Raw genomic sequence first — 8,761 nt, forward strand, 5'->3', positions numbered from 1 at the left:
TTTAACAGCCCCCAGCCTGCCGGAACAGCCAGGACTTAGTAGCTTTACGGAAGGCCGGGAGGGTAGTAAGGGTCCGGATCTCCACAGGGAGCTCGTTCCAGAGGGCCGGAGCAGCAACAGAGAAGGCTCTCCCCTGTGGGGGAGAGATACCAATCCTTGCTTGAGCAAGATAGCAATAGCACTAAGACTTATAAACCGCTTTACAATGCTTTATAGCCCTCTCTAAGCGGTTTATAGAGTCAACATATTGCTCCCAACAATCTGGGTCCTCATTTTACTGACCTTGGAAGGATGGAAGGCTCAGGCAACCTTGAGTTGATGGGAATCGAACTGCCAAACTGCAGCCTGCAATACCGCATTCTAACCACTGCACCACCATGGCTCATCCATTGTCTCCCAGTGCTCAAAACCCACCGGAAACTGCTGTCTTTTGGTTTCTTTGTGAGAAGCCACTGTCTGGAGCACTTGTGGGTCATCTCCGGCCCTCTCTGCCTGGAGAAATTCGAAGCACCAGTCTAGTCACCTACTCTTTGTTCTTTTCTATGGTTGTTGGCTCCATTTTTCACTGGAACCATCTTCACACTTCGTCATTTTCCCCCCCTCTGAAAGTCCATAGCATTAAGGTGTTAAAACAACAAGAAGACATTCGTGACAATATGGGAAGAATTATATTACTTCTTTCTCTCTCCCTCAGAACACTATAACATAAATATCTGGTAAAAGTGTTTGGCGTTGACTCTACAAAAAGGATTTTATGGCAGCAAACTCTAATGATTCATTATCCATGCCAAAAAAAAAAAAAAAAGATTTGGACTGGAACCTGTGAGCATCTTCACACAGCAATCCCAAACTCCTAAATTGTATAAGACAGAATGGAATTTATCCCCCCCCCCTCATCTTTAATCTTCTTAGCTAACATCTTCCATTCAGTGAAGGAAGTGGTGGTCCAAATAAGCAAATTCCTGTCCATTAAGATATTACAACTGGTTTCCTGCTGGGACTGCAGAGCATTACTCCAGCTGCTTCATACTTTCAGAACGAACCCCTTCGATTCCCACCATGGACGAATGGTGGCAGAAGCTGATGGAGTTGACCGAAATGGCAAAATTGACTATTTTTATTACAAGAGAAGGACATAAGTATTTCTGTTTCCACGTGGAGATCGCTTCTGAACTTCGGGCGTGATGTGGAAAAGAATGAAAATTAGACTTTGGGATTTACCAGTTAGACTGATAGATCTCTATAGAAATGGCTTGTTGATATTACGAGAAAGCAAAAGGTTGTGATTTGATGTTATTAAGTTTCCCTGTAACAGAGAGAATCAAGATCAAGTGAGGTACTGATACCACTCTATAAAGCCCTAGTAAGACCACACCTAGAGTACTTCATCCAGTTTTGGTCACCACACTATAAGAAAGATGTTGAGACTCTAGAAAAAGTGCAGAGAAGAGCAACCAAGGGGATTAGGGGACCGAAGTCTAAAACATATGAAGAACGGTTGCAGGAACTGGGCATGGCTAGTCTAGTGAAGGGAAGGGCCAGGGGAAACATGATAGCAGTGTTCCAATATTTGAGGGGCTGCCACAGAGAGGAAGGGGTCAATCTATTTCCAAAGCACCCAAAGGTCAGACAAGGAATAATGGATGGAAACTTACCAAGGAGAGATTCAACCTAGAAATAAGGAAGAACTTATTGTAAGAACAATCAACCAATGGAACAGAAGTTGCCTTCAGAAGTTGTGGGGGCTTCATCACTTGAGACTTTCAAGAAGAGATTGGACTGCCATTTGTCAGAAATGGTATAGGATCTCCTGCTTGAGCAGGGGGGGGGGGGTTGGACTAGATGACCTATAAGGTCCCTTCCAACTCTGTCAATCTGATCTGATGAAGGAAGTCAATGCTTCTTTTTCTTATCTTTCCTCACTTCTCCTTTCCTCCCCCCCCAGTGCTTTTCTATTTCTTTTGTATTTAATAGTACTTTATAATTCAATAAAAAAATGTTGACCAGAATGAACCCCTGTAAAACTTGCTTTTGAACGAAGCAATGAGCAATAATCAGAGCAGCATCTGCATCTTTGCATTTCTCTTATACAGCAATACAAAACCTTCCTCACTTGCAAAAAGCAACAGGGCTTCGTGGACATAAATATTCCTCATCCGCTATAATGCTGAAGAAAAGCAGGTGGTGCTTTGAAGGCCCCCATCCTTACTGCTGGACTCTTAACTTTGCAATCCTTTCAGAAGCTGAAGCTTTCTTCATTTCCAAAGGCTTTTAACGAGTCCACATGCCCAAGTATTCAAGGAGTTCATCCAAAGTACAAAATGTACTAAATAAAAGGAAAATGAATCAGACTTGCTCTCGCCATCCTTCTGTTTCACTTTGGGAGCTGAAGTTTGCTCCCGAGTTCTTCAAAATCTCTTTCTCCAAAATGCAAACTGCTTTGAAAGAAAAATTGGGTACTTTGGTATTCTTCAGACGGAATGTCATTCAGGCTTTATTCCGATTTAACAAGGCTCTTAAAAGAAAGGCACACAGAGACAATCTAGTTCCCCTAAAGGCAGAAAATATTTGAGTCCTGTTCTAAGTGTCCTTCTTCTGCCTTAATAGTTTATTATTGTGTAGACTGTCTAGAGTTGCTTCCATGAATGAGGCATCTAATGGATTTGACAAACAAGCAAAAACAAACACAATTTACTTTTGAACTTTCTTTCCTTTCAACTACACGTCTGTGCAAAGCTGCATCTGGACACGTTGAATGCTGGATCTGCAGAGATGGGAATGAGAAATGAATCCAATGCTGCATTCTGCCAATACATGAATCCTCTTCACTTGTTCTTCCAGATGTGCAGAGAACACAAAGAAAGATGAACAGAACTGGGAAGATGTGCCTAGTGGTGGAATGGGACAACTTGCCATGGCCAACTCACTGTGGGACAACTGATCGAGGGATAATTCAACAATTCAATGTAATTATTAAAAAAAAAAATTCTCATTCACATTTCATTTCGTCCCTCCACCATTTCTTCAATGTAAATTAAGATTAAGATTAAGATTTAATGAATTTGTATGCCGCCCAATCCCGAAGGACTCCGGGCAGCTTACATAAAAACAAGTTAAAAATATTAAAAGAATTTAAAATACAAAGACAAGGCAGTTAAAAGAACACAACATGCACTCAATCTTAGTGGGGCTGGAGCTCAATCAAGGATCAGCAGCCCCAGGCCTGCCGGAACAGCCAGGTCTTAGTAGACTTCCGAAAGGCCGACAGAGTGGGGAGGGTCCGGATCTCAGGGGGTAGATCGTTCCATAGGGCCAGGGCAGCTACAGAGAAGGCTCTCCCCCAAGGAGCCGCCAGACGACATTGTGTAGTTGACGGCACACGGAGAAGGCCCACCCTGTGAGATCTTATCTGACGCTGGGAGGTATGTTGCAGGAGGCGGTCACGGAGATATCCAGGTCCTAGGCCATGTAGGGCTTTAAAGGTGATAACCAGCACCTTGAAGCGCGTTTGGAGACCAATAGGGAGCCAGTGCAGCTCACGGAGGATAGGTGTAACATGGGTGTATCTCGGTACACCCAGTATTGCCCGCGCGGGTGCATTCTGGACCAATTGTAGTCTCCAAACACTTTTCAAGGGCAGCCCCATGTAGAGCGTGTTACAGTAGTAGAGTCTTGAGGTGACGAGGGCGTGAGTGACCATTTGGAGTGCCTCCCGGTCCAGATAGGGCCGCAACTGGTGCACCAGGTGAACCTGGGCAAAAGCTCCCCTGGTCACAGCTGACAAATGGTGTTCTAGTGTCAGCTGCGGATCCAGGAGAACACCCAAGTTGCGGGCCCTCTCTGAGGGGTATAAGATTTCACCCCCCAGGTTTAAAGATGGAATATCTGGACTATCTTTGGGGGGCAGCATCCATAGCCACTCGGTCTTGTCAGGGTTGAGTGCAAGCTTGTTCATTCCCATCCAGACCCTGACAGCTTCCAGGCATTGGCACATCACTTCCACCGCTTCACTGAGTTGGCACGGGGTGGACAGATACAGCTGGGTATCGTCCATGTACTGGTGGTATTTAATCCCGTACTGGATTAAGTGTAACTCTTGTCCCACAGCAAGTTGGCCATGGTCAGTTGGCTGCAGTGAGTTGACCATGGTAAGTTGGCAGTGGTGAGTTGGCCATGGTGAGTTGGCTGTGTTGAGTTGGCCATGGTGAGTTGGCTGTGTTGAGTTGGCCATGGCGAGTTAGCTGTGCCAAGTTGGCTGTGGCAAGTTGTCCTAGACCCCTTGGTGGACAGTTGCACTCATTGCCCAAGGAAGAACATCTGCACTTCAAGTCCTTTAGGAAGCTAAAGAGGTCCTCCATTGTAGTCTTTGTAAGAGGAGAGTTGTGTTAGTTTAAAAATCAGAAGTCTCACAGCAATCTTTCTGACAAACTTTATTAAAAAGGCATAAGCTTTTGTGAGTTTGCATCTCATCAAGAAAGCTGCAGCTTACAAAAGCTTATGCCTTTTAATAATATTTATTAGTTGGAAAAGGAGTTAGCAGATTCCTTTGATTTCTACAAAAGTCCAAATGTTTTCATTTACAAATGGTTAGTTTTTCAGTGAGAATTAGCTACGATGCCTTGGTACAACCACACTTGGAATATTACATTCCGTTTCTGTTACCATGATATAAAAAAGATGTTGAGGTTCTGAAAAGAGTGTAAAGAAGAACATAAAGATGATTAAGGGACTGTAGGTTAAAACATATAAAGAACAGTTGCAGAAATTGGGTATGCCTAGTTTAATGAAAAGAAGAACTGGCGGGGGGGCATGATAGAAGTGTTCCAATATTTGGGGGGCTGCCACAAGGAAAAGGAGATCAACCTATTCTCCAAAGCACCAGAGAGCAGAACAAGAAGCAATGGATGGAAACTAATCAAGGAGAGAAGCAACCTAGAAGTAAGGAGACATCTCCTGACAGTTAGAATAATTAATCGGTGGAACGAATTGCATCTGGAAGCTGCAAATGCTCCAACGGTGGAGATTTCAAAGAAGAGATTGGACAACCATTAGTCCGAAATTGTATAGAGTTTCCTCCTTGAGCAAGGGATTGGACCAGCATTCCTCCAAGGTCCCTTCCAACTCTGTTATTCTGATCCTCAGTGGACAAAGCAGTCTATCTTCAAAGACTGAAAACTGATGGCTATTATTGAACTGGCATGCGTGGAGTGAAATTGGCTGTGGTGGACTTAAAAGGGCAATTCTTCTTTTGTTTGCTTTCTGGCCCAATTTATTCTAAAAGTTTTGGTTGTAGTTCCAAGAATGGCAACCTTCTTAAGATATTCCATATTTGTCATCTGGAATGTTGCTTTCCGTGATGTACAGCTGTCTTCTTAGTTCTATGGGACACTATTTGGGGCAGGAAAATGTGAAGGCCTTCTGCCTTCGGTCATCATCATCATCATCATCATCATTATTTATTAAATGTATAAGCCATTCAACTCCCAGCAACACATACGTGCTTTACTTTCAAGTAAAATATCTTACAGTGTGTGTACATAAGTGTAGGCAATCCTTAGCATTCATTTAATAATGGTTCAACGTTACAGCAGCCTTGGAAAAAGTGACTTACAATCAGTTGCAATGTCCTGTAATCACGTGGTCATGATTTCTGGTCTGTTTTGCTGATTTCCAGCAAAAAAAAAAAACCCGACCATTGGGAAACCTGGATTTGCTTAATGACTGCAGGATTCACTTAACATCCATGGTGATTTGCTTAACAACCACCATAAAAATTGTCATAAAATTGGGTCCAATTGATCAACTTATGATTACAATGATTTACAATGGAATTTTGGTCCCAGAGAGGGTCGTAAATCAAGGATTACAGACATATAGTAGCAGAATAGAACATAACAGATATAAATAGCTTGTGTCTAAGTATTCTGGGTTTTCACCGTACATTAATATTCTTAGGCAAAGAATTCTGGTTAAAGCATATGGTTTTGCAATAAAACACGCATATTACTCAACATTTTCCCCAATGTTCATTCACTCAACATACTTTATCTTCGCACCTTAGATCAGCCAAGTCATCCAAATCCTAAAACTCTGCACCATCTCAGTTCAGGGGCTGGGTTTTGGGGGGTCTTGTAGCTGTGATATATTTGGAAGTTGCAGAATGTCTGGATAATCCCAGACATAAATGATTGTCAATTATTGAACTGCACAGACTTCCTTTTTCTTTTAAAAACAATTCATATCTCTACAACTTGTCCACTCTTTAGTGTTAAAATGATCGGTACAAATGAATTCTTACAGAAAATAAAATTTAAATGCAAGGCAGAGGCAGGAAAATTTGTGCTGCACCAGGCAAATGACACACTGTAGTACAGAATATATTGCTTAAGGAAGAGTCTAGTCCTCAAACGCCATTCTTGTGCGCCCCCTGCTGCTCACAATGGGAAGTACCATTTTTAAAAAATATTATTACTGGAATATTCTTATTAGCAAAAGCACTTTTTTATCAATCAACTTGCTCCATTCTCCTAACAACGAGGAACATTCAGATGCAAGAACATTGGAAAAGGAGCTGGGCATTATCATGAAAAAATATTACTGGATCAAAAACTCCAAAGACAAATAGAGAAAACACAGGAATAATCTAAGGTGACGTTTCTTATATGTACCCAAAAATGTGCTATCCACTGGCATAGATATGAAAGATAGAGTACAACTCAGGGGAGGAAGATCACACTTTATTTATTTGTTGTGGATTTCTAGCATGCAAAGGAAGAAAAATGGAGAATTTTTTTAAAAAAAGAATGATTATAAGAATTTTGAATTGTGGGCAGGAAATTCTAGGGCTCTGATTTGCTATCAGGATCATTTCGGGAAAACCAAAGGAGTCTGATTGTGTACTATAGTGAGAGCTGTTTTGCTGTTAATGGCAAAATGTTTTTTAGATGCAGCACTATGCTGGAAATAACCACTGTCCCTTGTTCATGCTGTAAGCCAGTGGTTCCCAAACTTGGCAGCTTTAAGACTTGTGGACTTCAACTCCCAGAATTCTCCAGCCAGCTCTGCTGGCTGGAGAATTCTGGGAGTTGAAGTCCACAAGTCTTAAATTTGCCAAGTTTGGGAACCACTGCTGTAAGCAATGGGTGTGGATGGGATTTTGCCCCGTCAGCCAATTAATTTTGTTACAATCACCTTATGAAGTCTGCCTTAACTTAAAGTTAACTTAATGTTAAAGGCAAGAAAAATCAAATGCACGGTTAAAGAATAGGTGGCACCTGGCTCAATAGTAGTAACTGTGAGAGGGATCTTGGAGTCCTAATGGACAATCACTTAAATATCAGCCAGCAGTGTGCTGCAGCTGCCAAAAAAGCCAACACAGTTCGAGGCTGCATAAAAAGAGGGATAGAATCAAGATCATGTGAAGTGTTAACACTACTTTCTAATGCCTTGGTAAGGCCACACTTGGAATACTGCATCCAGTTTTGGTCGCCACAATATTAAAAAAAAAAAGTTGAGACTCTAGAAAGAGTGCAGAAAAGAGCAACAAAGATGATTAGGAGACTGGAGACTAAAACATATGAAGAACAATTGCAGGAACTGGGTATGTCTAGTTTCATAAAAAGAAGGACTGGGGTGACAAAATAGCAGTGTTCCTATATATGAGGGGCTGCCACATAGAAGACGGGGGGGGGGGTGTCAACGTATTCTCCAAACCACCCGAAGACAGAGCAAAAGAAATAACTAACCAAGGAGAGAACCAACTAAGAAAGAACCAATAGCCGGCAGTCAGCAGAAGTAGCCTGCAGTATTGCATTTTCACCACTGCACCACCATGGCTCATAATGAATGCAGTGTTATTAAGCAAACCCATTGTAATCATTGGGCGATATTTGCCAGATGCTGGCAATAAATGCCGGTTTCCAGCAACAATGTTGTAAATGGCAGTCACATGGCTGCGGGATTCTGCAAGTGGCTTTGCCTTATGAGGAGATGGGCGGTATAAAAATTTAATAAATAAATAAAGGAATTTTTTTAAAAAGGGAAGCTAGCTGCCAAGCACCAAAAATGCAATCTTGTGAGAGGCAGCAATCAGAACTTCGAAACCAGGTCGTAGGCAACTCTGGAGATGTCTGCAGTAAATTTAAACAGTTGCAAAGCGACCAGTCGCATGTTGAGAATTACCTCTGTTTTTTGGAACAACTAAGGAAAGGCCAAAACTTTGTCTTAAATGAACTTTGGGGTGGAGATAGCAAAACATGAAATAAATCCTCTATAAATCCTGTGAGTTTACACAGCCTTCTTCTAATCTAAGGCAGTGTTTCTCAACCTTGGCGACTTTAAGTCCTATGGACTTCAACTCCCAGAATTCCCCAGCCAGCTGTGCTGGCTGGGGGATTCTGGCAGTTGAAGTCCACAGGACTTAAAGTCGCCAAGGTTGAGAAACACTGTTCTAAGGACATCTAATTTTGGAAAATATTAGAATCAAAGTGGTAAATCCTATATTTTCATTATGCATTAGCTCCATCTACTGTCTTTTCAAGCTGCATATAAAAAGAACAAAACAAAAGTTGTAAGATCTTTCAACAGAAAAATCAGATGTGCAATTTTTTTGGGGACATTTTTTGTGCTTGAGAAGAACACATACCATATTTTTGGAGTTTAAGATGCACCAGATTTTGAAGAGGCAAATTTTTAAAAAAAGTTTTTGCACTCTGCAGACCTCCCAAAAACGGCCCATTTTTCAGCGTACCGGTTGCAACGT

The sequence above is a fragment of the Thamnophis elegans genome, chromosome 5 (assembly GCF_009769535.1).
Source record: "Thamnophis elegans isolate rThaEle1 chromosome 5, rThaEle1.pri, whole genome shotgun sequence".
Taxonomy (NCBI): Eukaryota; Metazoa; Chordata; class Lepidosauria; order Squamata; family Colubridae; genus Thamnophis; species Thamnophis elegans.